A 19,129-nucleotide genomic window follows, 5' to 3' on the forward strand; every position below is an offset into this window, starting at 1 on the left:
TGTGTAACCCTGAACGGCGCAACGATTAAGTGCCATTTTCTTTATAATATTGCATATTTTGCATTATTTCTGAGCATGCCTGCTTTTAGCGCACTCCGTAAGTGGTGTTGCTGCTTTGGAAACCGGTTGAAGCTCGAGGAATCTGCTCCGGCTCCCCCAGAGGGGACTCCTAATAGGGATATGTATGTGAAGCATGGTCTTTCTTCTATAATGTACAGCACAGTATGGAGGAAATATACTAAAAAAGATCCTGAGTTGCGATGGCCTTTGTATGGATCGTTTGATATACGTAAGATTGAGTATGTGGAACAGTGTATGTGTAAACAGCGTGCTCGGCAGGATATGTTTGAGTGTGTGCGGTTGTGGGTGAAGGAAGTGCGTGAGCGAGAGAAGCGTGAGAAAGCGCTGTTTGATAAAGAACAACGGAAGAATGATCATGTGCGAGCACAGGAAGCGAGGCGTCGGGAGGACAAAGAACAAACGGAGAGACAAGAGAAAGAGCGTAGGCTGCAAGTCTCGGGTCAATATGCTGTTCGGCAGCCACTTTATCCTGTCCTTAATAATATTGATGATGATTTTTATTTACTAGATCGTTCTCCGCCCCCTTATGTGGGCGCATCTGCTCCGAGGCCACAAGATTCTGACCCGGTTCCGGGTAAGGTAGATACGCGGTCCATGCTGTCGGCTGAGCAAATGGCTGAGCTTCGGCAAGTTTCCTTCCGTGCACTTAAGGGCAAGGTGTCCCTGGATGAATTGTTCCATACTTGGGGGCCGTGGCAGGAGAGAGAGAAATTGTATTTTTTGGGTCACTTTGCTGATGAAGTGACTGCTGCTTACCGGAAATATTCCAGTGTTTTTGAGCCTGATGATGTGACATTGGATGCTAAAGCATTGCATAATGGTGTTTTCTCTCCCTCTAAGGCTCCTGACACGGCTCGGCGGCTGTTCGCTTTGCGGGACGCGGTGCTGGCCCTTAAAGGAAAAGCGCGCCAACGAGCAGGGGAGGTGAAGCAGTCGGATCCGTGTACAGCAGAAGGCCACTCATCCACCTCCCAGTCAGATAAGGATGGCATAGTGCATGTTAAACCAATGCGAGAGGCGGCGCCTTTGTATGTTCCTCCTAAAGGAGCGGGGACTAGCTCGGACATTACCTCCGCCGATGCTAAGGGCTATTTTGTGTATAATTGGGTTTATACTCCTTGGCATAGAGCTGATGTTATGGCCTTAAAGAATGCGTTGCCTGATCCCCGCAAGAATCCAGCGGCCTTCTACGAAGAAGTCGAGGGGGCCTTGAATTCTTGCGTTATGAGCTTAGCAGATATAGACCTGTTCTTTGGCCTTATTCTACCACCGGATATGTGGCGATCTGTCCGAAAGGTAGATGATATAGTTGCCTTTAAGGCTCGGTGGTCTGACCTTGAGGATGAGGATAGGGAACGGAAGCCCGCGCAGAAACCACCCCAGAGTATCTTAGACCTCCCTGCTGCTATTCTGACTAAGTTGAAGACAATTATCCCCCCTAAAAAGATTGACTGGAATATGTTAGCTTCATGTAAACAGAAAGTTGACGAGTCAGTTGCGGACTTCTTTACGCGTTTCGAGGAGACGTTTCATGATTTTAGTGGCCAGTCGCTTACTGATGTTACGGGTCGCCACCTCTTTGCGGATAAATATGTGGCTAATCTGCTGCCGGCAGTTGCGACCCGTTTGAAAGCGAGTGAAAGTTCTTGGTCTTCCGCAACACCGACGGCCCTCCTGACTATCGCCCAGTATTATGAGCGTCAGGAGCAAGAAGCAAAGGGTCAGGAGGAAAAGAAATCGAAGGATTTAAAAACAAAGGTGATGTTGGCACAAGTATATGGCCCGCCCCGACGGGGTAGTAATAGAGGTAGGGGAGGATTGTATGGTTCTCCCTCGGGCCGATCTGATTTGAATAGGAACCAATGTGCGTATTGTAAGCAATCGGGTCATTGGGCTAGGGACTGCCCGGTGTTGCATGCTTCGCGTCAGGGGCACACTCAGGGTGGCCCACGAGGTAGAGGGGGTTTCTCGAACTTTAGAGGGAGTTCTAACGAACAGGCTCGTTTTGACTCTGCTGGGCAGCACCGAGATAGATCAAATGTTTTCGATCGCCAGCATCAGTATCAAGTGTCGGGGATTGACCGATCGGGCTACCATGACTCTCAGCATGCATAGGAATGCGTTGGATGGGGGTTAGAATCAGTTGAGGTGCCGGTCGATCAGAAGGGTCCTTATGTATCGGCTGAGGTTTTGGGCTCTACTGATCAGTTCCTAGTGGATACAGGAGCGACACGTAGTGCGCTGTCTAAGCAATTGGTTCCGGGGGCTCCCCCATCCGGCTTAATGGTCACATCGGTAGGGTTTGACGGTACACTCTCCCGAAGCCCTCTTTCGCAGCCCCTCATGTTTAAGGTTGATTCTTTTTCTGCACCCTGTCCGTTTCTGCTTGCCCCGTACACACCGGACAACATTATGGGCCTTGATATGTTAAAGCATTTTAGGGCTACGATCCGCTGCTCCCCTGCTGGTGTGCGGGTAATATTGAATGACAATTACCCCCGGTCTGAACGGATGTGTGCGATGTCAGAGGATGCGCTGTTAGCTACCCTCCCTCGTGCTTTGTGGGCAACGTCGGATACTGATGTGGGACAAATGGTGATTCCACCGGTCCACATTAGTGTCCAGGAGGGGGCGGTGTTACCACGCCTCCCACAGTATCGTATTTCCCAGGAGGGCGAGGAGGCTCTCATACAGATAGTGCAGGATTTGATGGCGGTAGGGGTAGTGGAGGAAGTTCCCTACAACATCTGTAACAGTCCGATTCTTCCCATACTGAAAAAGGACACGGATGCCAGAGTTTATCGGTTTATAATTGATTTGAGAGAAGTAAACAAGATCGTGATACCTCAGTACCCAGTGGTTTCCGATATCACGACGTTGCTTACTTTGGTCCCGCCTACGGCGACTATGTTCTCAGTGATCGATTTGAAGAATGCCTTCTTTTCCATTCCCATTCACCCTGATAGCCGATATCTTTTTGGGTTTACATTAAATAATAGATCTTATCGTTTTTGTAGGATCCCCCAGGGCTACACAGAAAGCCCTAGCATTTACAGTCAGGCTTTGAAAAGACAATTGGATTCCTTTGTTCTGCTCGAAGGGGTCGCCCTCATTCAATATGCCGATGACATCTTGCTGGCGGCTGACACCCTGGAGTTGTGTGAAAAAAGTACGTTATCCTTACTTTCCTTTTTAGCATCCCACAATCATAAGGTATCTAGGAAGAAGTTGCAATTCTGTAGACCAAAGGTGACTTATTTGGGTCACCTTTTGTCTAAGGAGGGACGTGCACTCACACCGGATCGTATCCAAGTAATTTTGGACACACCGAGACCGTCCACGCAGAAGGACGTGCGTGCATTTTTGGGTCTTGTTTCTTTTTGTAGACAATGGATATTGGGGTTCTCACATATAGCTAAACCATTGTTAGCCCTCTTGACAAAGGACACGCCTATCCCAATCCCTTGGTCAGATGAGTGTGATACTGCTTTTCAGCAACTACGACAGGCCCTTTGTTCAGCACCAGTGTTAGGGACCCCTGATTATGCAAAACCCTTTTCATTGTATGTGCATGAGAAAGATGGATGTGCATTGTCAGTTTTAGTGCAGATGCACGGCGATAAGCAGCGCCCTTGTGCATACTTTTCGGCTGTACTTGATCCTGTCGCCCGAGCATTACCAGGGTGTTTTCGCTCGGTTGCGGCGACAGCTGTGTCAATACGCCAAAGTGAGGGAATTGTGTTATCTCATAAGCTGTTAGTATTAGTCCCCCATGCTGTCGATGCCCTGCTTAATCAAACGAAGATGCAGCATTTGACCAGTGCCCGCTTAACGGGATATGAGTTGACGCTTTTGGCTCCTCATATTACGTTGAAAAGGTGCGTAACGTTAAACCCGGCAACATTGTTGCCATACCCCGAAACCCAGCCTGAGGCGCGGAGAGCACATGATTGTATTCTCGTGACTGAGGAACAAACAAAGGGTCGTATTGATCTCCAGGATACGCCCTTTCCAGATGTAGATGGAGAACTGTGGGTGGACGGATCATGTCTGAAGCTACCAGATGGTACGACTTCAGCAGCGTATGCAATTACCACGTTGCAAACGATAGTGGAGACTGCACGCATACCACAGAAATCAGCTCAAGCAGCGGAACTGATAGCATTAACACGAGCATGTGAGCTCAGTACAGGATTATGTGTGAATGTCTATACAGATAGCCGCTATGCCTTCGGAGTAGCGCATGACTTCGGCCTACTCTGGAAGGAGAGAGGGTTTTTAACGTCACATGGAGTACAGATAATGCATGGAGAGTTAGTTCACAATCTTTTAACTGCATTGACATACCCAAAGAAAATTGCCATCGTTAAGTGTAGCGCCCATAGGAAAGTAGTTGACAAAGTTGGAGAAGGGAATGCGTTAGCAGATCGAGTAGCACGGGAGACTGCGATGCAGCCCGGTGCTACTGCCATGTATGTAGTAAAGTCACAGGTGGAAAGATGGCATGATGCGAAGGAGGAAGAGCGGGAAATGCAAAGGGCCGCTTCTGACAAAGAGCGGGAACAATGGGCTAGTGAGGGAGAACTGGATGACGAGGGCTGCTGGAGAAATAAGCAGATGGATAGATGGAAATTACCCACGGCTTTTGTACAACCTATGGTTCAGATGGCACATGGGCTAGCACATGTTGGAGCTTCCGCAATTGTAAAATTGCTTACCCAAGTCTGGGAGCATCCAGAGATTGCTAGCACGGCAAAGAGGGTGGTGCAGACTTGTATGATCTGCTTGAGGTATAACCCAGGAAAGGGTACTCGAACTCCAGCAGGAGGATTCGTGACACCCACTGCACCCTTCGAGGTTTTGCAGATGGATTACATCCAGCTTGAGCGCTGTAATAATTTGAAGTATGTTCTAGTAGTGGTTTGCGCCTTCAGTAAATGGGTTGAAGCGTACCCTACGAAGGACAATACTGCAATGACTACTGCGAAGCTGCTGTTGAAAGAGTTCTTCCCTCGATATGGCGTCTGTAGACTTCTGTGGAGTGATAATGGGCCTCACTTTGTAGCGGATGTTATAAAGTATGTCTTGAAGGGCCTGGGCATCACCCAGAAGTTTCACGCGGTATTCCACCCTCAGTCTGCGGGACTAGTCGAGAAGTATAATGGTACACTGAAGCTCAACATCGCTAAAATTCAAGCTTCGACGTCTTTGACTTGGCCAGATGCTCTACCACTGGCGTTATTGTCAATTAGATCGGTACCACACTCTCGAACGGGCCTTACACCGTACGAGATTGTCTTTGGACGCCCAATGAATATTTGGGGTCCACCAAAACCTAAAGCTGTGTATGATGTACCTTGTGTAATGATGAACGATTATCTGGCACAGTTAACGGATAACTTGGTTTCTATTCATCAACAGGTCCGAGAGGCGCTCCCTGATCGGTCCACCGGTGAAGGACATGGTCTTCGACCTGGTGACCACGTGATGGTGAAAATATTTGACAGAACAAACAGCTTGGAACCGAGATGGGTGGGTCCTGAGCAGGTCCTCCTCGCAACGAGGACGGCTGTGCGAGTCTCCAACAGAAAGAATTGGATCCATTCCCTGCACTGTAGGAAGGTGCCGCCCGGATTGGTGGAACCTGCCGTGCTGACCGATCAACGAGAAATCTTGGCTGCAGAGACAGGCCGTGCTGCGGAGCCAAACGCCACTGAGGAGCTCTTTCCGGACCACGCGACTCCTGGAGGAAGGCGATATCATCTTCGACCAAGGAAGTGAGTTCTCCAGTACCGGGACATACTGTCAGAACGGCCCTTGGGTTAGTGAAACGGAGAGCCGATGAGGCAAGGGGGGGGGGATCAGCCCTGCATTAGTGTAGCGACACCCGTCTTGGCCCGCTGGTGAAGAAATCGACCGCTGCCCAAGGGGAAGAGTTCTGACAGACTTTTAGTTTCAGGAAGATATTGTTTTTTTTTTGTTTTTTTTGACATGGAGAAAAAGAAAATCCTTTGTGCATTAGGGTTCATGTTGACAGTAGCTATTGTTGGGATAACCACATGGTTTGTGGAGGATGTAACTCCCGCTCGGAAAATACTTGTGTTGACAACTCCGGTGCCTGAGGAGCACTACTTTTATACATTACCGTATCAAGAGTTGAAGCATCGACAGTCTTATTTGAATAACACTTTCATCCAGATGCTGCATCATACCCACGTTGCTACGAACGCTACAAACTGTTGGATATGTGGGATGATGCCAGCCCATCAGAAGAAAGGAGGAACGCCATTTATACCACTTCCTTTCTCTCATAATGGCTCTTGTAGAGCATGGTATACTTTGCTTTTTGCCACTCGGAAACCGACAGTGGGACGATTGCTCTTCAGACTCAATAAAGAATGTCACCAAGATAAGAATGGGTATCCGCAAGCGAATGGGACAATTTGGGAGTGGGAAGAGTACCGACCAGACAATGAATCCATTCCCTACATCTTCACGAACACAAGAGACACTGTGGGAAAGGACAAATTTGTGATTCAAGTAGCACAAGCCCAAGCGGACCTGTGTGTCCAGAGTGTGGGTTTTATTCCTGTTGGTGTTAGTGATTGTATTACTGTTCTGAACATTGATGGGTTGAACAATAGTACCTTTTTAGCCTCCCATAATACATACTTTGTGTGTGGAAATAAAGGTTATTACCGTCTGCCGGCTGGGTGGTCTGGGGTATGCTATGTATCATTTCTATTACCTCCTGTATTCCTAGCACCCGCATCTTATCATAAGGATCTGAAATTAGTGAATAATGTGACTGTAAATAGGTATAAACGTACTTTATCAATTGATGATGTAGATCAGACTGATACCAGTCTGCAACAGTATATTGATTTTAACTTAGGATTGTTTTTCTTTGTTGGAGCTGCCCTGAACAGTAGGAAGATCCGAAGATTAACAAGAGTGGTAGAGGCTGTGACAAATCAGACTGCTGCTGCTCTTGGGAATCTTACGGAGGAATTGCAAATTACTAGAATTGTTGCATTGCAGAATCGTATGGTATTAGACGTTATGCTAGCTGATAGAGGAGGAGCATGTAAAATTATTGGAAGTAGCTGTTGTGTGTTTATCCCTGATCATACGCCATCAGTTTATAATGCCATCAACAAACTACATAAAATTGCAGCTGAAATCCATACAGAAAACGGCACTTGGTCCTTTTCTGGATGGTTTTGGGCATTAATTACTGCCTGGGGATGGAAGGTTTTAACTGGTCTCTGCATTATTGTAGCGGTTCTGTTTTCGTGCTGTATCTGTGTTCAATGTGGTCCCTTGCTCTGCTCCCTATGCGTATCATTCTGTATCCCTGATAAGAAAGCTATTGCCGATGTTGCTCACCAGAAACGTCTAGCTAAAGAAGTTGAAGAAATGATGACAATTGACATATATGATGATTATTCTAACAAACCGGATGTCTTCAGTAAATGCTGAAAGGGTCGTCTGTTGTAAATTGAAACAACGATGTGATTAAGCATTTACTAAAGACATTAATTCCCTTCCTCTAGATCATGTTTTCTCTGTTATGTTGACCGAAGTTCGGACTCCATTTTGTATTGTCATGCTTCCACGTGTTCCCCACGAGAAGAGTCCAACCTCTGTGTTAGTTGCTCTTGTAATCTGCCTAGTAACAGTCTATAAATAGCTCTTTTGTCCATCTGGTACATGCCCAGACTTGACCACATCTGTTATCAGTTAGCCTTGCTTGACCATGTTTTCGCGGGCTCAAGGAGTGTGTTAGCTCCGCCCACATATTGATTCAGTATCGAAAATGACCATAAATGGTAATGTTCTTCGGCCTCATGTTGTATCCACCCACTTATGAGCCCCTCTATTGTGTATAAAAGGGGACCATGTACGTAAGTTCTGGGTGCTACTCTATGCAATACTGAAGAGTGTTGTGTGGATTGTAGGACCACCCTTAAGGGTTAATAAATGCTGTCTTTATACTTTGCAGTTTCCGTGCCAACTTCCTTATAGATTCCATTACAGGAGAGCGAACCCTTGTGTCCTGCGGGCCTAGCTGGGGCCTGTATTCATCAGGTGTTCCTGGCGCTCATTGAAGGTGCGTCACCCTTGCGGTTGAACCAAACCGCTAAATATCAAACACTATTTTCTCCAGGGAAGAAGAAAGAATAGGGTCGCACTCCAGCGGTCTTTTTGTAATTCAATGCTCCATTTATTTCCATTTCATTTCGGTCCACAAATCAAACGCAAACCAACCAACGCGTTTCGTTAACTTCTGTTAACTTGGTCACGGTTGTTACCATTGAAAAAAACATTACATTTTAAACAGCTGTGTTACCAGGAAATGTTGTGACTTCATTTCCTGTTAGTCATGGGGTTTTCAATCCCCAGCTCCTGGGATACGTAGTCCTCTTTGAAACTTATACCTTATTCATGAGTAGGCTGAAAATAAACAAATTACCACTTCTAATAATGGCAATTTTAAACATTAGCAACATTGAACTCTTTGCACATTGTGTTATGTGCTGCTTTATAAACAAAGCTCAGTAATTTTTCTCATATTACCATTCTCAATTCAAATCATGCCCTCTAGTGGGCAGTCCCGCTTTTTTGCAATTTTAGAGGCCCTCATTGGCCTTTCACACTTAATCTTATGTTGGTTACATTCTTGAGATTTTTACGATTGTTCATGGTGGAGAGACAAACCACATAAGTTCGATCTTTTAACCCAAAGGTCCAAAATGTATTGCATATAATCCATCTTTGTGGTTCCACATGATTTTGATCATCTTTCCTCATTAAAGATGTATGTACAGTTCTTTCGACTGGTTCAGGCCAAACTGTGTCATGCTTCTAAAGTTTATGATATGCCGAGATTCTTTCTGTCTTAGTAGTTTCTCCCGATTTCCTCCTCGTACACTGATAGGTATGGTTTCTATTCCATAAAAACTCAGAGACTTCCAATTGCTATTGTGGTGTGTTTCCATATGTTTTGCCACTGCGTTATTTTTATCTTTGTTTTTTGTGGCCCATGTGTGTTCCAAGATTCTTTTGTTCAAGTCACATATGGTGCTTCCCACGTATTTTAATTTACATGGGCATTCTATTATATAGATTGCGTATTGACTTTTGCATGATATCAGTTGTTTGATTCTCCAAACTTTATTGTTCACCATTGTTATTTCGCTTGTTGGCTTTGCGATTTGACACACCTTGCAATTTTGGCATTTGATAAACCCTTTTTTTCTTGGCCAGGTCTCTTTCGCTTTACTTGATTTAAAGTGACTGTGCACCAGTCGATCTTTTAGGTTTTTTGCTCTCCTGTAAGTTATTATTGGTTTGGATCCCATTACTTTTCCCATGGTACCGTCTAATTGTAATATTTTCCAATTCCTTTTGATAATACACACAATTTCCTGTGATTCCTGGGTGTAATGCAATATCAGTCTTATTGGTTCTTCAGTGGGTTCTTGTTCTTTTTTTGATGATAACCATTCCTCCCGAGATTTTTGGTTGGCTTTATTCCAACAATGCTTTACCGTGTGTTTGTTGTACTTTCTCTTTATAAACCTTTTTATTGTTCCCGCGCTCTGTTTTCTCCATACCTCATCCGCACTGCATATTCTTCGAAGGCGGAGAAATTCTCCATAAGGTATGCTTGATATCAGTGAAGGTTGGTGGAAACTTGTTGCTTCAAAAGTGGCATTCGTTGCTGTACTTTTTCGGTATAAGGTGGACTCCAGGCAATTATTTTTCACATATATTTCAGCGTCCATGAAGGTAACTTTTTCCTTGTTTATTTCATATGTAAACTTCAAGTTTGTTACGCTGTTGTTGAGGATCTCAAAATATTCCTGGAATTCCTCCTCCTTTCCATTCCAGATGACAAACAAGTCATCTATGAACCGTGTCCATTTGATTATTTTCTTAGTATATTGTTCATATTTTTTGATCCAGGCCTCCTCCCGCTCCCACCAACCGATTACCAAGCAGGCGTAGCTCGGGCTGAATGAAAAGCCCATAGCCGCCCCATTCTTTTGTCGATAGAGATCATCTCCAAATAAAAAAATATTGCCAGTGAGGCATGAGAAGATCATGTCCAATAACATTTCATTGTGTTCTTTATAATGAATGTTTCTTTCCTGCAGAAAGTAACGAATTGCTTTCAGGCCCAAATCGTTGTCAATGTTAGTATAAAGAGCAATTACGTCCATTGTTATTAGATAGAAATTTCTTTGCCAAACCACATCTTGTAAAGATTTTAGGAGGTCAGTCGTGTCTCTAATATATGACTGTAATTCCGCTACATGTGGGATGAGAAAATAATCAATATAGTTGGCCATTGGTTCGGATAATGAGCCTTTAGCAGATAAGATAGGTCTTCCTGGAGGTTCTTTCTGATTTTTGGTCGCCAAATTGGGAAAGTCCACTGATAAATACTTCCGCTCTTCTTCATCTATCAGTTTTTTAGAGGTCCAAAAATTCAATTATTTTTCAATCACCAACTTAAGAGTCATTGTGGGGTCTGCGTGTAATTTTTCATAATACATGTCATTTTGTAGTTGCCGAAGTGCCTCTGAGATATATAAAGTTCGGTCCCATATTACAACATTGCCCCCTTTGTCTGCCATTTTAATTTCTATTTCCTTGTCATTGGCCAATTTTTCCAAGGCCTCCCTTTCCGGGTTTGTTAAGTTGTCTTTATATTGGGGTTTGTTAATTTTGTAAAGATCATGAATAATTGCCTCTGGAAAAAACGTCAATTTTGCTTCCCGGGGGTAGCTGGGGGTAGAACTTGGATTTTGAACGTTTTTTACTAAGACCTGCCCCTAATTGTGGAGTCGCTGTTTCCAGGGGTATCCCTTCCCCTTCCTCTGCATTTAGATTTAGTAATGTTAGATAATCATTAGATTCCTTTGCCAATAAGGTTGATGTGGGAGTTTCCACCATACGGGTGGTCTTAGATTTATTTGGATTCTCCCAAAAATATTTTGCCAGTTTTATCTTTCATATGTATAAGTAGAGATCTTCTCTAGTTTGCGCTAGGTCCATTTTTTGTACTGGACAGAAATGTATTCCTCTTTTTAAGAGCGAGATTTCAGGTCCCGATAATTCCCGCTTTGAGAGGTTGACTACTTGAAGTTCGTTATTTATTGCTCCTCCCTCTGCCTCATACTTCGGGTCTTCGTACCAATCCTTTCGCTTGAGGTACTTGGTTCTTCTTCCCCTTCGTTGCGTTTTCTTTGGTACCAGGTTTTCCCTCTTCCCCTTCCTCTTGTTTGTCTTTGCGTCATTTGGTTTTGTTCCCATTGGCGTTGTTGAAGGACAAGGCGCATGTCCCCTAAAAAAGTTGACCTTGCACCATCTTTTGTTATTTCTGATTCTTCCGTACTCAATTCCGGAGAGGTCAGGGAGGAAAAAATTTCCGTGCAAACTTAAATATTCTTCCTTCAGCGTAGTCATTTGTGTCTCGAACAAATTTATTATGTTTTCTCTGACGAACCACCTCTTCATGTTTGTTGATTTGACATTCTAAATCATCTTTAAATTTTTGCATTTCTGCATTGAGTTTCAGATTTTCCAACTCTTTTTCTGTTTCTTGTAGTTGTTCCTTGATTTTATTTAAGGCAATTTCAATGTGTTTCACTAGTATTTTGATTAGTCCAAGTGACGAATTTAGAGTGTGTTCTCCCCACTCTTGTAAAAGGTCATTTGTCGAATCTTGGTGGTTAGGCATTAACATGATTCTTAGTCCTCTAGGGACTCTTCCCACTTCCAAGTATTTCTGATTATCAATTCCCAAGATTTATTGATTTCTTTTTTGCTTAACCTTTCCCATAGGCGTATTTTACTCTTAGTATCCATTTTTTCCGATATGTTTGCTGTTTGTGATTCTTTATGTAAATTTCCTTTTTCAAACATGGTCGTTAGCTGTTCCAGTCTTTTAGCCTCTCGTTTTTCCATTTTGCGTTTTTGTGTGGATCTACTACTTTTGCAATGATTATGGTGCATGCACATGTAACATTTACATTTAGCCCGTCTTGATTTTATTCTTAAGGCGGGGATCGCTGTTGAGATTTCGCAGCAAAGGTTTGGTAGTGTTCAGATTTAATTAAGCCTTTTCCATTGAAAAATTATTATTGCTTGCAATCACACACTGACTTTGTGCTTCAGTCCCACTTCATAGCCGATAGTTCCCCGATATTAACTGAGGGTATTTAGCAATTGTAGTTCACAGCACGACAAACATCAAGGATTACAACGCCGTCTCTTACCTCAAGTCTCCGCTCCGAGCGGCGTCTTTTCACTTGAAAAGGCGCAAATTGCTCCACAGATAGTCTTTCATTAATCGGCGAGCACCATGCCGATTTTAAAAATGCATCCAAAGCGGTTCAGAGTCCCGCTGTTCCTGGCGCTCATTGAAGGTGCGTCACCCTTGCGGTTGAACCAAACCGCTAAATATCAAACACTATTTTCTCCAGGGAAGAAGAAAGAATAGGGTCGCTCTCCAGCGGTCTTTTTGTAATTCAATGCTCCATTTATTTCCAATTCATTTCGGTCCACAAATCAAACGCAAACCAACCAACGCGTTTCGTTAACTTCAGGAGCCGGGGATTGAAAACCCCATGACTAACAGGAAATGAAGTCACAACATTTCCTGGTAACACAGCGGTTTAAAATGTAATGTTTTTTTCAATGGTAACAACCGTGACCAAGTTAACAGAAGTTAACGAAACGCGTTGGTTGGTTTGCGTTTGATTTGTGGACCGAAATGAATTGGAAATAAATGGAGCATTGAATTACAAAAAGACCGCTGGAGTGCGACCCTATTCTTTCTTCTTCCCTGGAGAAAATAGTGTTTGATATTTAGCGGTTTGGTTCAACCGCAAGGGTGACGCACCTTCAATGAGCGCCAGGAACACCGGGACTCTGAACCGCTTTGGATGCATATATATATATATATATATATATATATATATATATATATATATTACCTACTGGCGGTCGCCAGTCGGTAGTTATAGTTAGGACCACGTTGCCATAGGAAATCCGCAACATTCTATTTGGAATAACTTTTGCGCCGGCTGACGAATCCTCGTGAATTTTTTAAAATAGGTGGGGCGCTACGCTCCGCTCCTACCCAGAAAGTCTCGGGGGGATTCGTCAAGCGGGGGCTGAGATAAAAGGGGGGTCCCAAAACGCGTTTTTCCCATGCATTTTTCCATAGGAACTTTAGACACAGCTACAGCCCGAACGGCTGAACAGAATTACTAGAAATTTGGCAGAGAGGTAGTCCTCAGGTCAAGGAAGTGCCTTTTGTAGGTTTGGTGTAAATCTGTTCAGTAGATTCTGAGAAAATAGCCTTTAAATCAATATATATATCTGAGCCAGCTTACGGTGCGCTTACGGTACGCTTACCGTACGCGTACGGTGGCGTGCGCGAGCGCGATTCTGATTGGCTCTTAGATCTTAGTAAACATTCGAATCGGTCGAAACCAGGAAGCGGCGGCCGCCATTGCGTGTGTTTCACTCAGAAAAAAAAGAGTGATATCTTGAAAAGGGGGCAAGGAGGAGAGTTACAGACCCCCTAACATTTGTAAGGGGGTCAAAGAGGACAGAAAAGTACAAAGAAAACATTTATTGATTTTAAAAAAAATTGCGGGGTATGCGTACGGTAAGCTTACCGTACGCGTACGGTAGAAAAAAAAATAAAAAATGAAATGAAATGCAGATTTAAGTGTTTAGATATTAGGGGGCTCTAAAAAGAGCCGTTGTGTTTATGAAGTGATTTTTTAGTGGTACCTACAAGTAAGTACCGATGCAGAGTCTAAGGTTCAAGAGGAAGACTCTGTTCCCTTCATCATTGAAGTGCACACCATCTCCTCTATAAATGTCTTGCATGTCGTAACGCAAGTTGTTGTGGTAAATGGAACCCATACCATAGTCACGGAGGAAAGCAGAAACAGATTTGTTGACGTGCTTTCTTGCTTTGTCAATCTGCGGACAGAAATGATTGGACCAGTTCCATTTTTGCCTTTGGCATATGTTAGAAAACACAAAGGCAGTTTTAGGGAAAAGTGAAAACAGTTGTGCAAAGGTGTCCTTCATAAGCATTTCCAGACCTACCCCAGTCAAAGTGCCTAGGTCATTGCCACCACAGTGCACTATTATGAGGTCAGGGTGTTGGATTTGCATGAAGGATTTCACCAATGGCATCAATTGGTGCCACTTTAACCCTCTCTGACCAATCCATTTAATGTCTACATTTGGTAAAGCAAGGTCTCTCACCATACCTGTTTTCTCTGCATACTTTTCACTCCAGAAGACATAGCTGTGCCCTACAATCCACACTGTGAACATCTTCAAAGGAGAACTGGATGCACTCAGGAGGTGTAATTCAGTAGAATGGTAAAAAGAAATGAAAGACAGTTTGGAAATGGAGGCATACATATTTTTTTCATTAAAAAAAGAACTGATTGGCTGTTTCATACCATTCTAGAATAAAAACTAGGCTGTATGTGTAAATTAATAGAAGCATGTTTTGTATTGGTACAGAAAAATGTGTTACCAAAGAACAGTACTATGGATTTGCTGTTAGGTTTGAAAAGTCAAGCACTCTTGCTCTGTGGAATTGAAACATTGTTTGGTGAACTTCTGACCTAACTCCACACAGCAGTGTTCCATGAGCTGTTGCTATGGTAGCAGGCAGAAGTCAAGTTGGGGGAAGGGTACTAGGCAGAAGTCAAGTTGGGGGAATGGGTACTTTTGGAAAAGGGTTGGTTTTCAACCAATAGAAATGTGTGATTACATTTGAAAAAAAGGGGGAAGCACTGAGATTTGAAATTGACATGTATATGTGTGGAAAAAGAGAGGGAAAGTTTGCCATTATCTGGTTCTGCTGAGAGGAGAGAGGTGTAAAGAACAGAGACCCTGGCTCTGATAATCTGCTGTTTGAGTGCCACATTTCTTTCACAGCTAACTAATTTTAAAGGTGAGTTTAGAGTTTGAGAGGGGATGTATATGGTAAATTAAGAAATGAATAATAGAAATGGAATTCCTTTTGTTGAAGTTGTGTTTATTATTTTCTGTTTTGGGAGAAATTTAAATGTGAGGAACATGTAAAATAATATGGACTATGTTTTCACGATAAATTAAGGTGTACTGGTAAAAATAAAGAATACTTTAAGGATTTAAGGTTGGACTCAGTAATGCAACTACATACAGCATCAGTAAGGCTGCTTGCCCTTGCTGGAGTGTAGGCAGTCACCCAGGTTACACATGGTGCTGGTCTGAAAAAGCAGTTTGGACATGTGCTTTTTTAAGAATCTGAAAAGTGGATTCATAATGTGTCAGTCTGTAAAAGTGTTTATCACTTGCCAAAAAAAAGAGTAGTAAGTGTGCTTTCAAATTGGCAAAGAAATTTCGTTTTGTGACTAATGTGAAAACATGACTCTGTGTGCAAATAGGAATTACAGGCAGAGATGTATTGCGTATTGCTCTGGTGATTTCACAGTTGCATTAGATGGAAAGGGGGAGCCATTTTTTGGTGGAGAAGCAGACTCTTAGCACACACCCAGCTGCTTACCCTGTGGAATCATGCACAGTATTCACAAGCGAGTGGGGTTTGAGGTTTCAATCAGTAATGCAAATACATTCAGCATCACTAAGGCTGGTTGCCCTTGCTGGAGTGTAGGCAGTCACCCAGGTTACACATGGTGCTGGTCTGAAAAAGCAGTTTGGACATGTGCTTTTTTAAGAATCTGAAAAGTGGATTCATAATGTGTCAGTCTGTAAAAGTGTTTATCACTTGCCAAAAAAAAGAGTAGTAAGTGTGCTTTCAAATTGGCAAAGAAATTTCGTTTTGTGACTAATGTGAAAACATGACTCTGTGTGCAAATAGGAATTACAGGCAGAGATTTATTGCGTATTGCTCTGGTGATTTCACAGTTGCATTGGATGGAAAGGGGGAGCCATTTTTTGGTGCAGAAGCAGACTCTTAGCACACACCCAGATGCTTACCCTGTGGAATCATGCACAGTATTCACAAGCGAGTGGGGTTTGAGGTTTCAGTCAGTAATGAAAATACATTCAGCATCACTAAGGCTGGTTGCCCTTGCTGGAGTGTAGGCAGTCACCCAGGTTACACATGGTGCTGGTCTGAAAAAGCAGTTTGGACATGTGCTTTTTTAAGAATCTGAAAAGTGGATTCATAATGTGTCAGTCTGTAAAAGTGTTTATCACTTGCCAAAAAAAAGAGTAGTAAGTGTGCTTTCAAATTGGCAAAGAAATTTCGTTTTGTGACTAATGTGAAAACATGATTCTGTGTGCATATAGGAATTACAGGCAGAGATGTATTGCGTATTGCTCTGGTGATTTCACAGTTGCATTAGATGGAAAGGGGGAGCCATTTTTTGGTGCAGAAGCAGACTCTTAGCACACACCCAGCTGCTTACCCTGTGGAATTATGCACAGTATTCACAAGCGAGTGGGGTTTGAGGTTTCAGTCAGTAATGCAAATACATTCAGCATCACTAAGGCTGGTTGCCCTTGCTGGAGTGTAGGCAGTCACCCAGGTTACACATGGTGCTGGTCTGAAAAAGCAGTTTGGACATGTGCTTTTTTAAGAATCTGAAAAGTGGATTCATAATGTGTCAGTCTGTAAAAGTGTTTATCACTTGCCAAAAAAAAGAGTAGTAAGTGTGCTTTCAAATTGGCAAAGAAATTTCGTTTTGTGACTAATGTGAAAACATGATTCTGTGTGCATATAGGAATTACAGGCAGAGATGTATTGCGTATTGCTCTGGTGATTTCACAGTTGCATTAGATGGAAAGGGGGAGCCATTTTTTGGTGCAGAAGCAGACTCTTAGCACACACCCAGCTGCTTACCCTGTGGAATCATGCACAGTATTCACAAGCGAGTGGGGTTTGAGGTTTCAGTCAGTAATGCAAATACATTCAGCATCACTAAGGCTGGTTGCCCTTGCTGGAGTGTAGGCAGTCACCCAGGTTACACATGGTGCTGGTCTGAAAAAGCAGTTTGGACATGTGCTTTTTTAAGAATCTGAAAAGTGGATTCATAATGTGTCAGTCTGTAAAAGTGTTTATCACTTGCCCAAAAAAAGAGTAGTAAGTGTGCTTTCAAAATGGCATAGAAATTTCGTTTTGTGACTAATGTGAAAACATGACTCTGTGTGCATATAGGAATTACAGGCAGAGATTTATTGCGTATTGCTCTGGTGATTTCACAGTTGCATTAGATGGAAAGGGGGAGCCATTTTTTGGTGCAGAAGCAGACTCTTAGCACACACCCAGCTGCTTACCCTGTGGAATCATGCACAGTATTCACAAGCGAGTGGGGTTTGAGGTTTCAGTCAGTAATGCAAATACATACAGCATCACTAAGGCTGGTTGCCCTTGCTGGAGTGTAGGCAGTCACCCAGGTTACACATGGTGCTGGTCTGAAAAAGCAGTTTGGACATTTGCTTTTTTAAGAATCTGAAAAGTGGATTCAAAATGTGACAGACTGTAAAAGTGTTTATCACTTGCCAAAAAAAAGAGTAGTAAGTGTGCTTTCAAAATGGCAAAGAAATTTCGTTTTGTGACTAATGTGAAAACATGACTCTGTGTGCATATAGGAATTACAGGCAGAGATTTATTGCGTATTGCTCTGGTGATTTCACAGTTGCATTAGATGGAAAGGGGGAGCCATTTTTTGGTGCAGAAGCAGACTCTTAGCACACACCCAGCTGCTTACCCTGTGGAATCATGCACAGTATTCACAAGCGAGTGGGGTTTGAGGTTTCAGTCAGTAATGCAAATACATTCAGCATCACTAAGGCTGGTTGCCCTTGCTGGAGTGTAGTCAGTCACCCAGGTTACACATGGTGCTGGTCTGAAAAAGCAGTTTGGACATGTGCTTTTTTAAGAATCTAAAAAGTGGATTCAAAATGTGTCAGTCTGTAAAAGTACTTTTCACTTGCCTAAAAAGTAGTAGAAAGTATGCTCTGCAATTGGCAAAGAAATTTCGTTTTCTGCCTAATTTCAAAGCATGACTTTGTGTGCACACAGGAATTATTTTTAGAAATTTAATTTGTGGAGGTGTTATTGTGATTTTCATTTATAGGAAAGGGGTTTATAGTATTTTAAGATTTCTAAAGAACATAAAAAATGTAGTAATATATTTAAATAAAATAAAGGAATTTTTTTTAAGTTTTTTTCAGGTATTGCTGAAGAGCAGTGAACAAAATTTAAGATGCCTACAAAATCCAGAGTAAAGAAAGACCACAAAAAAAACCTATATTTGAAGACAACTGGAGGACCTAAGTTAGTTGTAGATGCTCATGTTGGGAAAAAGAAAAAATCTTCTGGTAAGGAAACAAAAGATTTTTTAAAGAACATATTCAAAAAAAGGAAAAATGTACAAAATGTCTGTACTGGAAAAAATGTTTTCAATAGAAAAGGAGAGGAAAAAATTGAGCATTTAGTTAATGCAAATATACCTTCTGCAACTAAAAAGATAAACTTAAACAGAAAAACAGCGTTTAAAGAGATACGTAGAAAAATGTTTCAGAGAAGAGTTATGTCCAATTTGATAAAGGATGTGAAGAAATATAAGCAAAAGGCTAAGTTTTATAAGAGAAAAAAAGAAATTGAAGCCATTGCAGCAAAGGCATTAGAATTAAAAAGGAAACTATTCATTTTAATTTTGAATAGGATGCGTACATTAGATAAAATGGTTAATGTACTGAAATCACAAAGCAAAAGGAAAAGAGTAGTGAACAGAACAAACTTTTGTAAAGTGTTTTTAGGAAAATGGATGCATAGTTCAAGTAGTGAACCTTTTTTTAATGAAGAGAGCTATTTTCAAAGTAATAGTTTGCTGCATGCAGTTGACACCAGAGGTCGTGCTTACGAAGTGAAAAATGGTTGCATAATGGAGAAGGAGATAATGGTTCCAAGAGATGAGGTACAAGTGATAGCGGATGAGGCTATGGGGAGACGTCCTAAAGCCCCAGTGTACACTTGGAATTG

The sequence above is a fragment of the Triturus cristatus genome, chromosome 5_2 (genome assembly GCF_964204655.1).
Source record: "Triturus cristatus chromosome 5_2, aTriCri1.1, whole genome shotgun sequence".
NCBI lineage: Eukaryota > Metazoa > Chordata > Amphibia > Caudata > Salamandridae > Triturus > Triturus cristatus.